This window comes from Chrysochloris asiatica, unplaced genomic scaffold, assembly GCF_000296735.1.
Source record: "Chrysochloris asiatica unplaced genomic scaffold, ChrAsi1.0 scaffold00010, whole genome shotgun sequence".
Lineage (NCBI taxonomy): Eukaryota > Metazoa > Chordata > Mammalia > Afrosoricida > Chrysochloridae > Chrysochloris > Chrysochloris asiatica.
In genome coordinates this window covers 31,808,588-31,832,658 of record NW_006408528.1, presented here as the reverse complement: position 1 = coordinate 31,832,658, position 24,071 = coordinate 31,808,588, and the positions used below count along the sequence as shown (strand labels likewise).

The window sequence follows — 24,071 nt, the reverse complement described above, 5'->3', positions numbered from 1 at the left end:
TTGTCATGTTGATTCTGACTCATAGCAATCCTTTAGGACAGAGTAGAACGGTGCTGTAAGGTTTCTGAGACTACAAAACATGATTGGAGAAGTCAGCTAGAGGGTTTCCACTGCCAGCCTTGCAATTAGAAGCCAGACATTTAACTAATTGCACTATCAGGGCTTCTATATTGTAGCTGTTAGGTGTTGTCAAGTCCATTTTTACTTATAGTGACCCTATGTAATCGGTTAGAGCTGTCTCAAAAGGTATTCTAGACAACAGAGTTCCAGGTTTCTCTCCCAAGGGTCCACTGGGTGGTTACAAACTTGTGTTAAAATATTATTAGTGCTGTTAAGTGCCATGGAGTCTGTCCAGACTCCTAGTGACTCTTTATAAATTTCCTAGTCTTGAAATCTTTGTGGGAACAGAAAGCTTCATTTTCTCCTGCAGAGAGGTTGGTGGGCTTGAACTCTAGACTTGTGCTTTGCAATCCAGTGCTTATTGTATGGCGCAATACTATAGACTGTTTTAAATTACTCATTAATGGTTATCAACTTCTAATTTTATTATAAGACAGGGTCGCTATGGGTCGGCTCCTACTCGAAGGCACTTAACAACAACAACAACAACCATAGTCTATATTTGTGAAAATCTGACTGTAATTTTTTTGGTAATATTTAAGTGAAATAATTTTCTTTAAACCACCGTTGTTAGTATCAAGCCTGGAACAGTTTTAATAATATGATTGACACACTGATTGTGCCTTTCCTTGGCTGCAGTCAAGTAACTGACTCTGACCCATGCCCTCCCCGGTTCTCTTCCACATATGACAAACAGCAAGCATGCAAGTTTAACTCACTGAACCTTGTTTTTGACATGTTTTACAATGCTTCAGATAATGTTGAATCAGAAAGCAGTTCTTAAAAGCTATCATCCCAACCTGCTAGTCCTTGAGCTGAAGCTCTTTGCTGCCCTCTGTAGATAACCAGAGATGGAAATGGGAAAAGACCTTGATTTGTTAACATTCCTTTTTTCAGAGTTATGACTTTGAGTTCTGTTAATGTAACTGAATAGTAGACTAAACAGAAGATGCTTAAATTGTAGAACAATTAAGAATGTTGCCAGCCTGGAATCTCAATTGTACACCATACTTTTACGTAGAAAACATATGCATTATACAGTTGTTGAAAAATGCCTGACCCCCTCACACTATGCGCAGTATGGGCAGTGTGCATATTACATGTATGCATGATTTTAACATGGGTACATTATTTGCAAAAATATGGTTCACTATTTTCCTTCTGATTTTGCTTTTGTATAATTATTGCCCCAAATCACTATTCTATTTTTGAAAACATTATATCATGGCAAAATGAAAATATAACACATATGCATTAAATTTTTCATCTTTATTCTAACTTTTGATCATTATATACATATTATATATTAACCACATTTTAAAAATCACCCAGTTATATTAGACAATGTCCTCTGATTAAAATTCTAATAAGCAAGCTACAGCATCAATTTTCCTGTAATAGTTTCCCTTACTTTTTGTATAAAGGAGCTCTGGTAGCGTAGTGGTTACGAATCGAGCTGCGAGCCTCAAGTTCAGCAGTTCGAAACTACCAGCGGTTCCACGGGAGAAAGATGAGGCGGTCTGCTCCCGTAAAGACTTACAGCCTCAGAAACCCTGTGTAGGGTCGCTATGAGTTGGAACCGACTCCACGGCACATAACAACAACAACAACAACAACAACTTTTTGTATAATACAGTGTTTGTGGCAGCTTCTTTCTTTGACAGAGTGCTATTGTTTTCTAAGAAAAGAATCACTATTTCAATTTAACTTAAAACTATCTTGCTGAGCATTTTCTATGTACTCAGCAGATGACCAGGTACAGTGTAGAAGATATCAAAAAGACAATAATAGTGACAGTTTAACCTCTGAGTGCTTTTGATGTGAAAGACAGTGTAGTACACACTTTAAATATGCTAACATTTAATCTTTACAAATATTGCAAGGTCTCTAATTTGAAAGAGCTTGTAACTTTGCTGTGGATAGCATGACTTGAAGTTCCATCATTATATCTTTATAAATACTGCTGTGGATTGACTTCTATCCCTTCACAATATGTGTTGAATGCCTTGTCCTTATGGAGTCCTGGTGTAGCACTGTGGGTTAATACACTCGACTGCAAGGTTGGTTTGAATGGCAGGTTCGGTGGTTCAATCTCATCAACCACTCCTTGAAACCCTTATACAGAGTTTCTATCAGTCGGAAATGACTCAATGGCACTTAACAACAAAAACAACCTAGTCATTATAACTGTGGATGTAATCTTGTTTGGAAATTGGGTCTTTCTTATGTGATGTTAAATGCCTTTGAGGCAGTTCCAACTTACAGAGACCCAATACTGGGTTTCCAATGAGTGGCTGATAGGTTTAAAACTACCAACCCTGTGCCTATTATTAGCAGAACCCCTAAATAATGTTAGTTAGGTCATATTTGTGTAGGTTGGGCCTAAACCTAATCACTGCTAGGTTCTAAAAAGTCCAGCAAAGATACAGAGACATATACACAAAGAAAACATAGATGTCAACAAATACCAAGGAACCCCCTGGACTACTGACAAGGCAAGAGCTCCTACTAGAGCCATCTCCTGAATCTGGAATTCCTAGCATCCTGAAATGTGAGAAAGTAAATTTCTGTTCTTTAGAATCATGTACTTGTGGGATTTTTTATTACTGCAGCAGCAGGTAACTCAGACAACCACAAATTGCCTCTCTTAAGAGAAACCTGAGAATAGTCAGTTAACTTCTTAATGCCGGCAACTTTGCAGTGAGTTTGTGCTTTTACTTCTCTGTGAGTTACTCGTTCTTTAAGCTCATTGAAGACTTCTTTTAAGCAATGTGCTTAAGAAGACTTCCTGAGAGATAATCAGCTGCCAAATATAGCTTCTCTCTTTAAATACTCCAAATATGAGCCAGCCTTCTAATCACTTCTTAAAAGTAGTAGTTATGCCCTTATTAAAATGAGATTCTAAAATAAGATTCACTACTGGCCTTCAATGCTTCCACTCGATCTCTCTTGTTATTATACTTTCTTATCTCTGTATTAGTTACCAGAAAACTTACTTGGTTTCATGTTATGAACCGAAATAGACTCAGATTGCTGTACATAATACTAAGAAAAGCAATACCAATTGGTGAGAACAGGAGATAACCTTCTAGCACTAATAATACGGACTCAGAGTCTAGGAAAGAGGTACAATGGCTATCCAGGGTAATTGTGTCCAGAAGAAAGTTTGGCAAGGACAATAATTAAATGACAAAAAAATTAGTGAGGCTAAGGAAGGAAAGAGGATCTATGAAATAGTCCAACAAAACTCAGCTCCTAATTCCACTCTGAACCCCAAATCTTGAGATATATAATCCGAGAAGACATTATTATCATTGCCTTTTTCTGAATAGAGTTTAAGAAATTGATGCTGTTGAGAAATGGCTAAAAGGTGAACAACAGGTCCGATAGTTTCAGAAAAAGAGGTTTGCAAAGGAAAAACAATGAAATTTCAATAGCTTCTTCCTAGGAGAATGAAATATATATGGCCAATGAAGTAGAGTGACCCTGATAAAGGGCTCTTATTTTTAAAGTAAGATAAAGTAAAATCTGTTTTACTGTAGAAATTTTCAAACAAGTTCAAAGAAGAGAGTAAACCACCATGCATCTATCATCCATTTCAACAATTACTGACTCTTTGCCAACATTATGCACTTCTATTCATCCCACCTCTCTTTCTATTTGGAGCTTATAGAGCATTGATACAACATCAGAGTTATCTTTCTAGCAAATACCATGTCTATTTCATAACAAATACTCAATTGTTGTTGTTATTGTTGTGAAGTACCATCAAGTCGGTTCCGACCCATAGCGACCTTGTACAGGGTTTCCGAGGGTGTAAATCTTTACGGGAGTAGAAAGCCTCATCTTTCTCCCACAGAGTGGCTAGTAGTTTCGAACCACTGACCTTAAGGTTCGCAGCCCAATTCGTAACCACTACACTACCAGAGCTCCTGAACAAATACTCAGTAGTGTTTGCTAAACAAATCAGTAAATCATTAGATGAATCAACCAATCCATTTAGTCAGTTCATTCTACTTGCCAGGAGATAAATCTGCCTTTAACCAAATATGGATTTTAATGAATGTGATAATAGGCAAACATATGCAAAGAACTAAACCTGATTATAACATGGCCAAGAATGGGCATTTTGAAGATAACTCATACTAGCATTATGGGTTATTTTTAAATGTTAAAGAGAAATTTACTGATGGAAACCTTCCTAAGCTAGTTGTCGTTGTTAAATACCATTGAGTTGGTACTGATTCATATCGACTCTGTAGAGGGCTTCTGAGGAGCCGCTGATGGGTTTGAACCACCAAATTTGAACCACCAAATCCTACATCACCAAACCAGGATTCCTCCTAAGATGGAAGGAAATGGGAAATACTATTAGGAGTGATGGAATTAAAGTAGTCAAGCATAAGTTAATAGTCACAAATTGCTGCTGAGACATCAGCCTGTACCTTAAAAAAGATCATCTGCTATGGGACCATCAAGGGAGAGAAGAAGAGTGTGGGACCCTATGCAGAGAAGCAGTGACATCAGAGATGGAGGCGGAGATGATGATGTGGAGAGATGGAGCAGCTGGGGACTCTGGATTTAGGGAGGCAGAGGGACTGTGTGCTGGTGGCCAGGGAGCAGGCTTGAGAGTTGTACCCTTTGGTTGTTTGATGATGCATGGAGGGGATAGTAATCATTGCAATGAAATGATATACGATAGGATGAATGTAAAGCTAATGTTCTCCCATATAAACTATCACATAAGTTACAATAAAAACTTTTTTTTTTAAAGAAATAATACCAATTCTACAACTATTCCTCTAGAAACTTAAAGTGAAAGGAACACTACCCACTTTATTCTATAAACCCAGTCTTATCCTGATATAAAAACCAGAAAAGACATCACACAAAAAGGAAACTGCAGACCAATATACTTCATAAACAGAGGAAAAATTCTTAACAACATTTTAGTAAATAAATCTAATAATATAAACAAAGTATACATCAAGACCATGTGCAGCTGGTCTCAGTAATGTAAGATTGACTCAAAATTCAGAAACAATAAATATAATTCAAAGCATTAATATTAATAGATTTGAAAAGTCAAATAAAGTGATTCTTTTAATATAAACTGATATTTTAAAAATTCGTTATAAAAGGTCTCAGAATAATAGAAACAAAACCGAACTTTCTCAATTTTTTAAAGAATATCTTGGAAAGTCGTTGTTGTTGTTATGTGCCGTGGAGTTGGTTCTGATTCATAGTGATCCTGTACAGGGTTTCCGAGGCTATAAATCTTTACGGGAGCAGAAAGTCTCATCTTTCTCCCGCGGAACGGCTGGTAGTTTCGAACCACGGACCATGAGATTAGCAGTCCGATTCATAACCACTACGCTACCAGAGCTCCTTTGGAAAATCTTTAGCTAACATTATATTTATATATGAAAGACTTTATGCTTTCTCCATAAGGAGCTCTGGTAGCGTAGTGGTTACGAATCGGGCTGCGAACCTTAAGGTCAGCGGTTCGAAACTACCAGCCACTCTGCGGGAGAAAGATGAGGCTTTCTACTCCCATAAAGATTTACACCCTCGGAAACCCTGTACAGGGTCGCTATGGGTCGGAACCGACTCGATGGCACTTAACAACAACAACATGCTTTCCCCATAAGATTTGGTGTAAGGCAGGGACTTTGTAAAATCTTCAGCTAACATTATATTTAATGTGAAAGACTATGCTTCCCTCATAAGATTTGGTTTAAGGCAAGTATATCGAATTTTACCAGTTGTAATTAGTACTGGAGATATTAGCTAAAGCAAAAAGGCATTGAAAATAATAAAGTATATGCACATTGAAAAAAAAAAAAAGATCATCTGTACTAAGTTAAAATATGCCTATTTGTATACGTTTCTGGTCCAAACTGAAGAAATTTTATCTGTTGCTTAAGGTAAGTTTTCTCATATCTTTAAAATCAATGGTAAAAAGTGTATATAGATACACACAGACACCCTTCAACAGGTATGAATGGACAAACAAAATGAAAAATAAACAATTATATCATTTTTGCCACTTAATGCCCAAATCACTTAGAAGCCACCTCTAAGTTTCATGTGGGATCATATGAATATACCTCCAATATAGTTTGTGGAGTCCTAGTGTGACACCATACTATAAGCACTTGACCTCAAGTTCAGTTTGAACTGCAAAGTCAATAGTTCAAACTCACCAGCCGCTCCTTGGAAACCCTATGAGTTGGAACTGATTCCATGGCACTCAACAACAACAGCATAGTTGTGTGAAGTATCTGAGTATATGATGTCAGAATCTCAGAAATGACAACTACACTGTTACTCAGCAAATCATCTAGGAATTTAGTTTATACCACACTAATGCCGAAATATTTTGAAATATGACGCTCTTAAGAATATCATTGCCATTATTTAAAAAGCTAGAAACTACATTTGCTTTAAGGAATCAGTAATGTCTCCCAAGACAAATGCTAATATTTGGAAATTATATTAGTAGAATGAAACTAAAATCTTATGAAGAAAACTTAAGCCTCTACTTCTGGGAAATCAATGGCGTAAACTAGAGTGAGTTTATGGGCCATCAGTGAAGGAGGTCATTTGAAAAAGCTGATTTGATCTACCTTCTTTGATTTTTCAACATAATGAATAAATACTGAAATATTTTTAAATTATATAATTTAGTAATAAAATTTTAATATAGACAACAGTGCTATTTGAACTCTAATCAAATAATTAAATTTAATTTTCTGATTCTATTTCAGTAAAGCAAAATTTATACAATCTGTTTTACATTTTTTCAAAAGGTAGTGTGTCAGTGGTAGTTTCTGCTTTTAAATGGAATTATATAAAGTGGAAAAGAGCTTCGGTAGCATAGTGGTCACGAATCAGGCTGCTAATTTCATAGTTAGCAGTTCGAAACTACCAGCAGTTCCGCGGGAGAAAGATGAGTTTTTTCTGCTCCTGTAAAGATTTACAGCCTCAGAAACCCTACGCAAGGTTGCTATGAGTCAGAACAGACTCCATGGTACATTACCATCACCACCATATATAATGGAAATATTAATAAATCAGACCAATCTGTACTAGGAAAACTTCTACCAAGTTTAGTATTTATTCTTAATCTAGTCTTTACCCCTTTGTTCATCTGAAGTTTATACTGAACAATGTATTGCATCATTTGTTGGTATACCTAGAACTAGAAGACATGTCTCATATTAATTCTAATGGGAAAAAATTCCCTCTGCAACACAATACCAATCTTTCAAGAGATCAAAGGAGTCGATGTGTTTTCCTGGAGTGGAAATAGAAACCATCTCAATTTTATTAACAATTTTAAAGAATTTAAAGTCAAAATTACATGATATCAAATTTATAAAAATAATAAGAAAATTGTACAAGTTTATTTGCATGGTTGTGTTTCATGGGTATATACACATATTTAGTGATTTTATTCATTCCTGAAAAGGATTCTTTGGGATCATTTGGCTGCTGTACCATGAAAGAAAATTGAGGACTGACATTCAGAAAAAAATTTCTTGAAAGCAGGAAAGAGTGGATTTGTATGACTGAATTTCATGACTATATACTTCAAAACCCCCCTTTTTTTAGACGGAGCCTCCACTAGAATGATTACGTGGGGACTGCTTCTGTGCAATAAAAGAATTCTGGATTGATTACAGGATATCAGTTGTCCCAGCTCTGCCTTTAAATCAATTTAGAGAATTCACTTAGTTATTTTAGGTTTCTGGTTTCTGAGATATCAACAACTACACCTGGTGTGACACTGTGGGCTAATGCCCTGGGCTGCAAAGTCTAGTTGAACCACAAGGTCAGTGGTTCAAACTCACCAGCTGCTCCTCAGAAAGTCTATACAGGGTCGGTATGGGTTGGAACTGACTCAATGGCAATTAGCAACACATAAAATGATCAGGTTTTGTCTCTCATACTTCGGACAAGTTGTCAGAAGGGACTAGTCCCTGGAACTCAAGCGTAGCAGCAATTGTGAGAATGGCACAGGACAAGGCAGTGTTTTATTCTGCTGTGCGTAGGGTCAGAACCAACTCAGATTCACCTAACAACAACAATGCAATAAAGAACACTTTCTCATGTTATTAAGTATAAATTTGCATAATTTAAATATGATATCTGTATGAACCAAATATGTTAGATGTATGAGCCACTTAATTTTCTGAACTTTTTAAACTTTGCTATAATGAGCCCTATAATCCTGGTGTGGCGCTATAGGATAAATTATGAACTGCTAACCACAAGGTTGGTGGTTCAAACCCACCAGTTGCTCTTTGGAAACCCTTACCAGGGTCACTATGAGTCAGAATCGACTCAATGACATTTACAATTTCAATGTGTATTTTTTGATTAATAAAAGTAGATTTCTACATGGTTTGGACCATTTTCAGGTTTGGGTTTTGGAGGTTTTTTTGCACATAAATTTTCTGTACAGGCTTTTAGCCCATTTAAAAATGGAATTATTCTTTTTTTTCTTAGGAGCTTAGTTATATATTGTTGTTGTTAAGTGCCATTGAGTCAGTTCTGACTCATATTGACCCTGTATAGGGTTTCTGAGGAGCAGCTGGTGGATTTGATTCACCAACCTAGTGGTTGGCAGTCCAGCATCATACCAGGACTCCTAATTATAGATTAGTGACATTAATATTTGTCATATATACTGAAAATACTTTTATAATAGGCAGAACTTTTGGTTTGTATGTTTCTAATTTCTTTGAAGTCAGTATGACAGTCTTCTTGCAGGTTTTGCCTTTAGTACTATAGTCTAAAATATTAACATATTATATGCAAGGAAAATTTTCTCTCCTATGTTTTAATATTTAAATTCTTACTATCTGGCTTAACTTTGACGCATATAGCAGTTATTTTATTCCATAATAATTAGGTTATTAAGTAAATCAATACCAAATTTTGAAAGAAAGACATCCCCTTTATTTATTGAAACTACCATCATTATAAGGAGCTCTGGTAGCGTAGTGGTTACAAATCGGGCTGTGAACCTCAAGGTCAGCAGTTTTAAACTACCAGCTGATCCACGGGAGAAAGATGAGGCTTTCTACTTCTGTAAAGATATACAGCCTCGGAAACCCTGTACAGGGCTGCTATGAGTCGGAACCGACTCCACGGCACATAACAATAACAACAACCATCATTATACACTATATTTATACACATGAGCATGGCTATTTCTCCAAGTTCAAATTTTATTGCACTGTGTTGTTGTTAGGTTTCAACTCATAGCAACCTTATGCATAACAGCATGAAATATCACTTGATCCTGCCCACCCTCACATTTGCTGCTATGCTTGAGCCCACAGCTGCTGTATTCTCTGTCAATACAGAGAATTGCTTGTATTCTCTGTGCATAGCACTATGTTGTCTTGATTATTGTGGAATTATAATGTATTGTAATTCTTGGTAGGAACATTTCTTCTTATTTTTCTTTTTCATATTATCTTGGCAAGTCCAGCATTATACTTCTATTTTTCCACACAAAATTCAAGTTACTTTGATCAATTTCTCAAATACCATTCAAATTTGGGGATTGTGAATTGTACAGAATAATTTGAAAGAAGAACCAAGGATGCTTCTCAGGTTTCTGGGTAAGCAAATAAATATATAGTTGTGTCATTTACCAGGGCAGGGAAACTAGAGGAGATATCAAATCCTAAATATGAAGTTGTGAAAGATTTCATTTTGCTTGGATCAATCATCAACACTCATGAAAGCAGCAGTCAAGAAATCAAATGACATATTGCATTAGGCAAATCTGCTGCAGAAGACCTCTTTAAGGTGTTGATGAGCAAAGATGTCACTCAGTTTGAAGACTAATGTGCACCTGACACAAGCCATGGTATTTTTAATAACCTCATATGCATGCAAAAGTTGGAAAGTGAATAAGGAAAACCATAGGAGAATTGATGCATTTGTGCTACGGTGTTGGAGGAGAATATTAAAAGTATCATGGACTGCCAAAATAATAAACTGATTTGCATTCAAAGAAGTACAACCAGAATGCTCCCTGTAAGCCAGACTTCATCTCTCATACTTTGGACATATTGTCAGGAGGGACCAGTCCCTACAGCAGGATATCATGCTTGGTAAAGTAGAGGGCCAGAAAAAAAGGGGGAAACACCTGATGAGATGAATTGGCAGAATGGCAGTAGCAATGGGCTGAAAGGTAGCAATGATTGTGTGGTTGGCACAGACAGGGCAGTGTATCATTCTGTTGTACACAGGGTCGCTATGAGTCGGTACTGACTCAACAGCACCTAACAACAATAACAATCTACACTCATGGAAGCAGCAGTCAAGAAATCAAAGAAATACTGCATTAGGCAAACCTTAAGATCTCATTAAAGTTTTAAAAAGCAAATTCTTTGCTTTGAAGAATACACTGTACCTGACTCATAATATGGTATTTTCAATCACATCATGTATGTCAAAACTAGATAACAAATAATGAAGACCGAAGAATTGTATTGTTGTTTTATGCCTTTTGAGTTATGGTGTTGTTGTTGTTGTTGCTAACTGCTGTTGAGTGTGTTCTAACTCGTAGCAATCTTATATAGGGTTTCTGGGGAGAAATTGGTGGGTTTGAACTGCTGACCTTTCAGTTAGCAGTCCAATGCTTATCCTATGGAAGACTATTAAATGTATCATGTACTGCCAGAATAAACGAATTTGTGTCAGAAGAAGTTCAGTCAAAACGCTCCTTAGAATTGAGGATATGAGACTTAATCTTAATTACTTTACATCAGGATTCTCTGGGCAAATTATTGAATGATGCAGAATGCAACAAAAGAAGACGGAGGGAATACACAGAGTCACTGTACCAAAAGGAAATGGCTGATGTTCAACCATTTCAAGAGGTTGTATATGATCAAGAGTCAATGATACTGAAGGAAGAAGTCCAAAATGCATTGAAGGAATTGGCAAAGAACAAGGCACCAGGAATTGATGGAATAAAAATTGAAAGCTTTCAAGAAAGCAAGGTGGCATTGAAGACACTCACTCATCTATGCCAAGGAATTTGGAAGACAACTATCTGGCTGACTGATTGGAAGATATCTGTATTTGTGCCCATTCCAAAGAGACGTGACCCAAAAGAATGCAGAAATCATCGGACAGTATCTTTAATATTCCACGCAAGTAAAATTTTACTAAGGTAATACAGAAATGGCTGCAAGCATACATTGACAGAGAACGTCCAGAGGTTCAAGCTGGATTCAGAAAAGGATGTAGAACAAGGAATATCATTGCTGATGTCTGATTGATATTGGCTGAAAGCAGAGAATACTGGAAATATGTTTACCTGTGCTTTTTTGACTACGTAAAGGCTTTTGATTGTGTGGATCATGACCAGCTATGGACAGCATAGTAAAGTATGAGTATTCTGGAACAGTTAATTGTGCCTATGAGGCATCTGTACATGGACCAAGAGGCAGTCTGGACAGAACATGGGAACACCGAATAGTTTAAAATTAAGAAACGTGTGTGATGGGGCTGTATTCTTTCACCATACTTATTCAACCAGTATACTGAGCAAATAATCTGAAGAGCTGGGTTATATGAGGAATAACATGTCATCAGATTGGAGTAAGATTCTTTAAAAGCCTGTGATATTCAGATGATACAACCTTGATTGCTGAAAGTGAAGAGGACTTAAAATATTTACTGATGAAAATGAAAGACCACAGCCTTCAGTATGGATTGCAGCTCAATGAAAAGAAAACAAAAATCCTCACCACTGGGCCAATAAACAACATTCTTATCAACGGAGAAAATATTGAAGTTGTCAAGGACTTCCTTCCTCTTGGATCAACTATTAACACTCATGGGAGCAGAAGTCAAGAAATCAAATGATGTACTGCATTAGGCAGATCTGCTGCACAAGATCTTTTTAAAGTGTTGAAGAGCAAGGATGTCAGCTTGAGGACTAAGGTGTGCCTGACCCAAATAGCCAGGCTATTTTCAATAATCTCATATGAATGTGAAAGCTGGAAGGGAATAAGGAAGACCGTAGAAGAATTGATGCTTCTGAGTTATGGTGTTGGAGGAGAATATTGAAAATGCCATAGACTACCAAAAGAACCAACAGAAGTTGGAAGAAGTGCAATCAAAGTGTTCCTTGGTGGCCAGGATGGCCAAACTTCATCTCTCATACTTCAGATATATTGTCAGGAGGGACCAGTCACTGGAGAAAGATATCATGTTTGGTAAGGTGGAGGGTGAGAGAAAAAGAGGAAGACCCCCCAATGAGATGGATTGGCCAAGTGGCAGCATCAATGGGCTCAAGCGTGTTAACAATTGTGATGTTGGCCCAGGACTGGGCAGTGTTTCGTTCTGTTGCACACAGGGTCGCTATGAGTCAGTACCAATTCAAAATCACCTAACAACAACTTTAGACCAGCAGGGACCAGTCACTGACTCTGCTTGATACAGAGTCAGTGAAAAAAAGGAAGACCCTCTGTGAGGTGGATTAACACGGTGGCTACAACAATGGGCTCAAACACAGAAAAGACAGTGAAAATGGCTCTGGACCAAACAATGCTTATTTCTGGTGTACTATGGGTCCTCTTGTGGCACTTGTAGGATAAACATTTGGTTGCAAAGTCAGTTTGAACCACAATGTCGGTAGTTCAAATTTACCAGCTGCTCCTTGGAAGCTCTATGCAGGATTGCTGAGTCATAACTGACTCAATAGCACTTAACAACAACAACAACATGGGTCTCTATAGAGTACTGATGTGGAGCTGTAGGATAAGCACTGGACCACATGGTGTGTTTGAACTGCAAGGTTAGTAGTTGAAGTTCACCAGGTGCTTCTTGGAAACTGTATACAGGGTTGCTATTTGTCAGAACCGAGTCAGTGGTGCTTAATAACAACAACATGTGACTCTGTGAATGGGAACTGGCTCGACAGCATCTAACAGCATTGTTTTTAAGGTTCATGCACGTTGTGGCATGCATCAGAACTGCATTCCTCTTTATGACTGTATAATATTCTATTCTATTAATAGATCACATTTTATTTTATCTATTCATCTGTTATTATTGTTGTTAAGTGCCATCGAGTGGACATTTTTCCACCTTTTGGCTATTGTGCAACATGCTATAATGAACAGTAAGTGATGTTCAGGTTTCTGCCTTCATTCCTTCTCTGTATATACCTAGCATTCATATATCTATTGTGATAATTTTTAACTTAATGAACTATTTCCTTTATTTAATGGCTTGTACTTAAGTGCAAGAGTTATAATTTGCATATCAAGAAAGCAACATACCTTGTATGTTTCCCTGCGTGTAGTTTTCTGTGTTTCCCATTACCTAACTTACTAGGTAATAATTTTTACAGATGTCTTACCTCTACCTCCAGAAACTTTTTGAGATGAAGTTTCCTATCTGATTATATCTCTTATCTCCATAAAACTTTGCCTTGTGCATATACAAAGATTGAGTGAATGGACAAATAACATATACACATTGCGTAGCCATTGTAGGGTTTCCAGTTCTAATCTAATCAGTCTTTGGGCTTCTACTAAGTCAATATCAAGGCTCCCTTAGGAAAAATGTTCCCAGTAAACATCAATTTCACCAGAGAGGCATATGCCAAGGTAGCATAACTATATCACATTTGTATCCCTTGTGCCAGAACAATTCTTTGTGAAGTGAACGATATTTCTGCCATATGCCATAAAGCAAACAATCAAATAAATAAGCATATACAGGCAAACTGTTCAGTGCAATTACAAACTTCTTGCCTGCCTTAGTTTTCTTGTGTTGCTGTAACAAAAATACTACGAGTGGTTTTTTTTTTTAAAGAACAGAAATTTATTTATCCCAAATTTGAAGGTTAGAAATCAAAATCAGGGCACTGGGTCTTTTCTTGTCAGTAGCTCCAGGTGTTTCTTGACAATCCCTTGGCTTGTAGACAAGTCCTCACATAACCTCTTGCTCCTCAAATGTCTACCTGTATATGTCCTCCCAGTTACAAGACACCACTCAGAACAGGTCTGGGTTTAGCCCCCTCTACTCAGGTATGACTTCATTAACAACAGCAACAATGAAAAAATCCTATTTCCAAACAAGGTAACAATCACAGATACAGGAGTTAAGACTTCCATTTATCTTTTGGGGAAACCATTCTATTCATAAAGATCTCTTTATCTTTATAATTCTAAAGTGACAATTATTAGTAAAATTAAAGCATAATCTTTATCTTGGTCCACAAAAATGACTCATTCATTGACGCTGAAGAACTACTTATTGCACATCTTACACACTGAATCCACTAGTACTATGACTTCCCCCCGCCACTGAAAGCACTAGTACTATTGCTTCCATTATCCTTCCACGTCACTAATCGTAGAAGCTGTCACTTACTGATTATTGTAGGCCAGCCACTAAGCACTCTCCGCAGTATCTTATTTAATCCTCAAAGAGTTCAGCAGTTAGGCATCATTATCCTTACAGTGAAGTCTATAACTTCAGAGATTTCAGGAAATTGACCAACATTCCACACCAGCAAATATGGGTCACAGAATTTCACAGTTCTCCTAACTCTGAGTCCTTTATCAGACTAATACAATCTATCATACTACGGCCCTCACAAATCTTATTTCTTTCAAAGTTAGAGAAATAAGCACTGTTTTTAGTTCCTCAGCCTAATGTTCTTTCCTTTCCTTTCTTCTAAAAGGTAATAAAATCCTAAGTGTCAAGCTTGCTCTCTCTTGCTGCCAATAGTATGCCCATCCTTTAATAAATCAGACGTTTAGTGTCTCACATTACCAAATTTCATATTATGTACTGAAACAGAATGAGACAAATCAGCAGCGCTGATATTTTATTAAGGTTCACAATTCAGAGTCTCTTGAACATAAACCAGTACCAACATGGGCAGTACCAACAGAGCACAAACAAGATGCTTTTAAGGGTTGGTGCTAAAATGTCCACAGAGAATTGGTTTTCCTATGAATACTAGTGTACACACACTTTTTCTAAGTCTGTACAGTAGTTGCAATTAAAAACAACATTTAGTAATGACCTGAAGGAGCCCTGGTAGCATGGTAGGTTATGAGTTGGACTGCTAACTATAAGGTCAGAAGTTCAAATCTACCAGCCTGCCTGTAGGAGAAAGTTGAGGCTTTCTGCTCCCATAAAGATTTCCTGCCTCTGAAACCCCATACAGGATCACTATGAGTCAGAACGAACTTGCCAGCACATAACCACCATCACCAGCGGCCTTGATCAATGGGCTGGGAAGGTGAGTTTTATCAAAGTCTGATTTGCTGGTTAATTTTAATCTTTGAATAATTTGCTCCTGCTTCAGTTTACTTTTATTAAGACCTATGCTGGGAATTTTTGATGCTAGGATTCATATGCTGAATGTTGTGGTTGTTATGTGCCCTCAAATCAGTTCCAAATAGGTGCCACCGAATACTTTGTAATATCTTTTAGAAGTGCCCCCATGTCACTTCACCCTCTAGAAGGCCGATGGAAAGTATCTATGAGCAGTAAAGCCTCCCAAAGTGCAAGTCAGTACTAGTGTTAGACTAGACAGCGTTCAAGGTAGGCCACCTCTGCTGTGCCAGAAGGCCCCATGCTCAGAAAGGGCACATACTTCATTTCATACTCTGCTGCTGCCATTTTGAAATTCTTAATAATTTTATTTTTGGACTTGTGTTTTATAATTGAAGTTCAGTGGGATACGGAGATACATGTAATATGTGTGTCTTCTACACATTCCTTGGTACTCTGTTCACATCTAGGGGTTCTGATGCTCCACCAGTACAGAATTCCAGAGGCGCCCCATTGTGTGTGCATACAGCAAGATTCACAATGAGTACAAGGTAAGAATGACATGTGTCTATGATAGAGGAAGCAGGGGTGTTAACAGTCCTGATAGATCACACTTACTCCTTGAACTGCAGTTTGATTCCAAATTAGAAAGAAGGCAATGAGGTTCCTAAGAAACCATGAGTGTCTAAGGAATATTGTCATACCCTTTCTCGCTTGTGTTACATCTCTTTAGTGGTCAGTCACTTATGGTGGAAATGACACAGAAGGAAAGAAGAAGATAGGGAAACAACGTTGTTGTTGTTGTGTGCCGTGGTCCAACTCATAGCGACCCTGTATAGGGTTTCCGAGGCTGTAAATCTTTACAGGATCAGAAAGCCTCATCTTTCTCCCACAGAACAGCTGGTAGTTTCGAACTGCTGACCTAGCAGTTCACAGCCCGATTAGTAACCAGTACGCTACCAGAGCTCCTTAGGGAAACAAATAGGCCTTATCATTTCAGTCCTTCCTCATTCATCACTGGTTGAAGGTAGAGAGAATTGTTAGAGTTATGAATCAAGTGGAATTAAATCAGCTGAGTTAATATTGTTTTGTTTTGCCATGGTTCTAGTAAGAATAAAATATGGATCCATATATCTACAGATTGTGAATTGTGCAAATACAGTGATTTTGCATAGAAGTTAAACATTTCTATATTTGCATTTAAATTTGGCATTATACAATACAAAGACTAAAGATAGTATTATCATAATAATAGGAAATTTTTACTTTTCCTTAGTTGTTGTTAAGTGCTGTCAAGTCATTTCCGACCCATAACACCTCTGTATAGGGTTTCCAAGGAGCAGCTGGTGAGCTTGAACCACCGGCGTTGCAGTTCAAATGACTTTGCAGTCTGATGCATTAGCCCACAGTGCCACACCAGAACTCCTTTACTTAGTTAGAATGGCATTAAATAGAAAAATTTAAAAGACTACCATGAGCTGACAAAAGACCGCAAAGAAAAGGAAAACTAAGTTTTATACTTTGGCATCTTTAATGGCACTGCTCGTGGTATGGTGCTGTAGGATCAGCACTGAACTGCGAACCACAATGTCAGCTGTTGAAATCCGCCAGCTGCTCCTAGGAAACCCAATACACAGTCCCTATGAATTGGAACCAAGTTCATGGCACTTAACAACAACAACAAAACAAGGGGTCACCACATTTTTATCTTGCATTGTCACCACAATTTATACATCTGGTTCTTGGAATGACTGCTGTATTGGAGGATTGTACTGTGTACTTTTGTTGATGACATTTTTCTCACAGAATAATAAAATGGTTACAATTTTAAGCTTTTCATTACAATGGGCAGAGGCCTTCTTAGGCAACTACCAATCGGAGGTTTCTGGGTATGCTGACATACTGGAAGTTATCTGAGTGAGGAGAACAAAAGGGAAGAGGGCTCTAAGGATCTATAAAATTTAGCCTCAGTCCTTAATTGATCAAATGCAAAATCATCTTTTTTTCCAGGATTTAGTGTTCTACTTAAGCAAGCTTACCATTTCTTAAATGGTACTCAGGTAGTTGGAAAGTTGAAAGGACCTCCTACAATTGGCTCATTTATCCTTTTCCCTCTGACAAGATTAGGCCTCAAATGCATTTATCACCTTTTTTTTTTTTTTTTAACTGAAACATTATTAAAATTAGAATGTGGGCAAGCAATTTTCTGTGGGACTCTGCTTTTACCATTTCATTGCATATTTACAAGAAAAGCTTAAAAGCTGTCACTATCCTTTCAACCAATTAAAGTACTACTAGCATAAGGCATCCTGGTGTGGCTCTGTAGGCTAAACACTGGGCTGCTAACCGCAAGGCTGGAAGTTCAAACCCACCAGATGCTTCTTGGAAATCTTATACAGTGTAGCTATGAGTTAGAATGGACTTAACAGCACTTAACAACAACAACAACAGTATAATAAGATATGGGGGAGTTATGGCTTTGTAGAATAAGCACTGGACTTTGAACCACATGGTATGCAGTTTGAGTCCACTAGCTGCTCCTTGGGAGAAAGATGAAGTTTCTATTCCCGCAAAGATTTATAGCCTTGGAAACCCTATACAAAGCAACTATGAGGTGGTACAGACTCAACAACACCATAAGATATGCAGCCTTCTTTGGAGACAGGATCTTTTTTGAAATATCTATTGTACCACCAAGAACTGTCAGTTTTGGTATTTTCTAAATTGTAGCAACAAGTTTATTAAATGGTTATTCTCATAAGAAATCATAAATGTAATAATTGTTTAGAGCAGATAGAGTCATGAATATTAATGTATATGTCGGGTGCTTTAAAAGACAAAGAGTTAATTCCAATAGGAATAGATTGAATTGTTTATGTAGGTTCTATTGATTACTCCTGGAACCAGGGTTTTCTCTTCTGATCCAGCAGTTAAACCCACATTCAACCTAGTTTAAATTTTTTTTTTGCATAACATCCTTGTGTATGTCCATACACTTAATACCATGCTTAAGCAAGTTAAAATGTAGACATTTCATAGACAAAGTAGACAATTGGCTCTCTTGATGAACGTCAGAGAATGGAAAATAATTGTGTTTCTTTCATGTCTTTAGTCTGAGATTACTTTAAAAAAAAGTGTGTGTGGGGGCTGTATGCAATGTGCAACGTTTGCTATGGCAAAGGTTATGAGAATTAATGGAGACAATCAAATTACTTTTAATGGGGCATTGGTGAGAAATAGCACACTAAGTTATCAATTTAGGCTCTTAGAAAAAATGAAGATATTATAATATTTTAAGTGAGACATGTCCAAAGATCATCTAGGAGACCCTTTTTGGGCAATAAGCAATATGGAGTTAAAATTAGAAGGCTATTGGACCTAATGACCTTTTTTGATCCATTCTAATCCTTTTATAATTCAATAAGTATTTTTTCCAGAAAGAATAAAATTAACATCTTGAACACTGATTTACTGTCATTGTTCTCAGTGGGCATGAGAGAAGCTGGGGTCACCTAGCAATCAAAAACAACATAGCCAGATGTTCGGCGTCAACTAACTACCAACGCATTGCAGCAGCTATCACTGACTAATGTGGTGGTAATGAACGCTTCTCTTACAAATGAAAATCAGATGTGCACGTACACTGACATCTGTGATGTTCATTTCATCAGCTAAGCTTTTAATGACAATTAACTACTTTTTTCACATGCTGCATACGGCTCCCTTGTCACATGCTAATAGACTATATTCCATTTTCAGAAAAAGCCAGAAAATGAGGGGGGAAAAGCATCCCAAACCCTGTAATATAAGCAAAATTCTCATGGTGAAAGTGGCATTGCAAAGTGAGATGTATTTGTATTTTGGAATTGAAAGTATTTTCTAATTCTGACTATTTTGAAAATGAAAAAGTTATTTGATTAGTAACTCAGACTCCAATGAGACCAGTATTACCTTTACACTCTTCCTTCCAGTTCTGCTCCTGGCTCTGGCTACAAGAGGTAAAATGGGCGGCTGCTGCCTTTCTGCCTAGGGCGGCAGTGAGTCAGATACTAATCCTTCAGGAGTGCTGCACTGGGCATGACCAGCGTTTACTTCTCTACATCTCTGTGCAGTTCGCCCACATGAAGTCATTGTGTAAAAGGCATATTAAATTCATCTCTGGCCTCTTCAACTAGCATCAATCAATATGTTACCAGTATTTTTTAAGATCCGACATTTATTTATAAAGTTTAATTGCAAGAGAACAGAAAATGGATTCAAAGAAATGATAAACATGTTATTATTTGTCATATATTCTTTATTTAAAAAACATCTTATAAAGCAATGCTAGTAGATACTTAGAGAAAAAAGAAATTGGCCTGCCCCTCGTGGTTCCAATCATTTAAGATATTTGATTAACTTGTATTTTTTATATCATATCTATCAATAATGTTCTAATCCTATTACTTCTAATTTTTTCTTCTTCATCTTCTCTTAGTTATCATCTACTGACAGTATCTTATTGCAAATTTACCTCCTTTAATGTCATCCTGGACTCCTGGTATGGCACTGTAGGATCAGCACTGGACTGCTAACCACAAGGTTGGTGGTTCAAACCCACCAGCTGCTCCTTGGAAATCCTCTGCAGTGTCTCTAAGTTGGAGTCCACTTGTTGGCACTTAACAACAAATGCCATCCTGGAGTCCTGGAGTGTTGCTGTAGAATAAGCACTGGACTGCTAACTATAAATTTGGTGGTTCAACTCCACCAGCTGCTTCTTGGAAACCCTATACAGGGTTGCTATGAGCTGGAACAGACTCAACGGCACTTAACAACAACAATGCCATCCTATTTATCGCCAATAACCATTCTCCCTATCTACTCAGTATAATGAGTACATTACTTTTAGTTGGTAATCAATATTTTCATCATTAAAACTATTGTTCAGTTTAAACCCAACTGTATTTTCATTACATTTCCTTTTTTCTAAACCTATTCGCCCCTTTTTCTTAATTTGCAGAATTGTCTATAATGCAATTCTGTTTTTCTCTAGAGTTCCAAAAGATGTGTCACGTACTAATCCAATTGTTTTCAATACAAACCATATCACTTTTGATAGACACATTTCCTTGCAGCCTTTTCTCCCTCTGCTTGCTACAGAATCTTGTCATGCTCTAGGCTGGCCATCCTGCCTACTGCTTGGACTAATTTTGCTGCTCACAACCAAGTGATTTTTGACCGATTCATCAGCAATTAAGTAAGTGAGTTTGGAATTGATGTCAGATCTGCCTATTTTACATCAAAATTATATTTAATGGGGTGCGGCTCTGCCAGGGCCGGAAGGATCCACATCGCAAGCAAGCTGGTGTCAGCCACTGCGGCTCCCTATGTCGGGCTGTGGTGAGGTGGCTCTGACAAGCCTGCGGGGGCTGCGACCCCTCCAGTACTCCGGAGGCTAATGCACCATTTGCCTTCTGGCTGCAGCGCTCCTGCCTGCATGGATCCCAGTCGGAGTCGCTCCGAGGAGCCCATAGAGCTCCTGCTGCCTACTGGGGACAGAGATGCAGAGGAGAACAACGAGGAAGTGATGGAGCAGGGACTAGAAGAGGAAGAGGAGGTGGACCCTTGTATCCAGGGAGAACTAGAGAAGCTAAATCAATCCACGGACGGTATCAATAGATGGGAGACTGAATTTCAGGATGCTCAACAAAAGTTTTGCTCTGTTCTGGTTTAAGCAATGGTGAAGCTGGATGAACTGGTGAAGAAAATCGGCAAAACAGTGGAAGACTCGAAGCCCTTCTGGGAGATGGGAAGGTGGCTAGGCAGGCACATCTTTTGGAAGCTCAGAAAGCCATGCACGACTTCCAGAGGGCCACTGAGGTGCTCTGGGCCGCCAAGGAGACCATCATCTCCCTGGCCGAGCAGCGGCTGCTTGAGGATGACAAGGGGCAGTTTGACTCAGTCTGGCAAAGATGATGAATCACGCCACTCAGAGGGTAATGGAGGCAGAACAGGCCAAGACCAGGAGTACGCTGGTGCATAAGGAAACTGCGGCCAGAGACAACGACAACGCAGCCATGGCCGCATGCAGCAGCTGGAGAAGACGCTCAAGAGAGTCATCAACAAGTCCAAGCCTTATTTCGAACTCAAGGCAAAGTACTACGTGCAGCTTGAAGAAGACTGTGGACGACCTGCAGGCCAAACTGGCCCTGGCCAAAGGCAAGTACAAGACAGTCCCGAAGAACCTGGAGATGATCTCCAGCACCATGGGGCCCCGGGGCTGTGGTGTCGGGTCCGAGGGCAGCAACACGTCTGTGGAAGACCCATCTGGAAGCAAGCCCGAGCTGGATGCAGTTTCTGTGGCCTCAGAGGCCTTTGAAGATGACAACTGCAGCAACTTCGTATCTGAAGATGACTTGGAACCCCAGTCTGTTCCGGACCAACAAGCCCATCTGAGATGTCTGATCAGTTCCCTGGGGTTGTGAGGCCTGGCAGCCTGGACTTACCCAGGCCTGTGTCCCTGTCAGAGTTTGGGATGATGTTCCCAGTGTTGGGTCCTCGCAGTGAATGTAGTGGGGCCTCCTCCACTGAATGCGAGGTAGAACGAGAGGACAGGGCAGAAGGGGCAGAGAATAAAGCAAGTGACAAAGCCAACAACAATCGGGGTCTCAGCAGCAGTGGTAGTGCTGGTGGTAAGAGCCAAGGCCTCCTGGCCACTGAGAGTCCTGCCACGGAGACCCGGATGAAGCAGCTCTCCCTCCAGTGCTCGAAGGGAAGAGGTGGAATCATTGCCAACATAAAATTGGTGAAGATTGGCTAATCCATCCAGGGCTCTGGCCCGCATGCATCATCAATATTTATACATGAATCTGTATGGAGAACATTGTGCCAATAATCATTTAATATATGAAAAATCTTAAGCGTCTGCTTTAAAATGTACTAGTGTGTTTCAGTGAGCTTTTTCAGAGCAGAGTTGTTACAGGTGGACTTGTGATCAGGTTCACGGTTTTTGTGGAAGCAAGAACTAGTTCTTAGGAAAGAACCCAGGCTGGGAAGCAACCCAAACTGGTCAAGAGCTGGTTTCTCTCATCCCCAGGTTGTCTGGGAAGATGGAGATGTTCTCTATATCCCAGGAAAGCTAAGTGAAACCATTAAAACCCAAGTATTCAAAGAATACCTTCTCTACCCTTGTTGCTGTTGTTAACTGCCGTCAAGTCGGTTCCGACCCATAGCGACCCTGTTCAGGGTTTCCGAGGCTGCAAATCTTTATGGGAGCAGAAAGCCTCATCTTTCTCCCACAGAGCAGCTGATAAGTTTCGAACTGCTGGTCTTGCGGTTCACAGCCCGATTTGTAACCACTACGCTACCAGAGGGCTTTAAAAAAGAACACATCTCTAAGAATTGGTTATCATTGGTTATTTAGGCCAACAACATCACCTCTGGTATGCAGACGGGGCTTTTAAAAAAGCATGTTTGCTGGGACACCCACCTAAGATGCTTTAAAGTGTTTTTCTAGAAAGGTTCCCATGAGCTGCACTTTTTGGGATGGGAAAGGTGAATGTCAATGAGGGGTAGGGGTGGGGGCTTGAGGGTAGCAGGGACATATCAAAGAAGGGAATTTGTGGTGGTTGGGGAGAAGCTTTAGCATAAACCTTACTCTACTTGCCAAGGGGACTTGTTCTAAGAGAAGTGTGCATGTGGAGAATGGTTGCCATTGTTACATTACCAAGGTGTTAATTTCTCTGTAGGTTGTAACTTTAAAAGTAAATGACATTATTTAAGGGTTAGGTTGCACTAGTATTCCTTAGAGGAAATTGTTTCTTAAAGCTAGGAACGGAAGTAGGCATGTGTTGGCAAAGGCGGTTAAATAGAAGCAATAGGGTCTGTTATGCTAATAGTTAAGGGTTAAGAATGTTTCTTTCATGTCTCCATGGTTACACATAGAGAGCTGTGTTTAATGTGGCCTTTTCTTTTAGAAAATTTAACATTTCTACAAGAAAAAAAAAAAACAAAAAAAAACCACGTCCTCATTTCCAATTGTCTGTTAATGCTGTCTCATCTTGTATATTTCAGTCATTTGTAAATCTCTTCATACTGTAGTGATGTTTCCTTATCTATTGACTGACACAGTATCCTAATTACAAGGTTATTTTCTACTTGTCTTAATACCTTGAGTGTAATAAAAACTTAAGATGATGTTTTTTAAAAAAATAATGTAGGGTGTAGGCATATTTTAATATTGTTTAGGGAGTGAAATTTTTGAAGGTAAGTGTGTTTAGAAAGCTTTTTAAAAGGTTTTGGGCAAATGACAGCACAAAAGTAAATGTCCTTGGCAGTGTGACCAGAGGAGAGATGAAGAACCAAGTAATACATGCAAATATTGTGGACTCATTCCTGCACCTGCTGGAAGAAAAGTAGTTTCTCATTTTCTGAGGTGATGAAATGCTTTTGACAAGCTCTCCATGACACACACCCTAGTTTTCTGTAAAACTATGTCCCTGATATATTACTAATTCCTTGACTATGTAATCACAACTCTTGTTCCTTGACTGACAGATAAACTGGGATTCTGACTCAGCTCTGGTTTCAGCCTCTCTCATTTCATTGTGTCTGCAATTCCAGGATTACTAAGTATA

General features: G+C 38.6%; 1 protein-coding gene and 1 pseudogene across 1 annotated transcript in view; one reads left to right on the top strand and one right to left on the bottom strand.

The window, feature by feature from the left end:
* The window catches only part of MAGI2 (membrane associated guanylate kinase, WW and PDZ domain containing 2), a 1,931,490-nt gene that overhangs the window by 1,532,485 nt on the left and 374,934 nt on the right, over positions 1–24,071 (bottom strand). The gene's annotated exons all lie outside the window — the stretch shown is intronic.
* Positions 20,933–22,255, top strand: LOC102816020 (annotated as a pseudogene).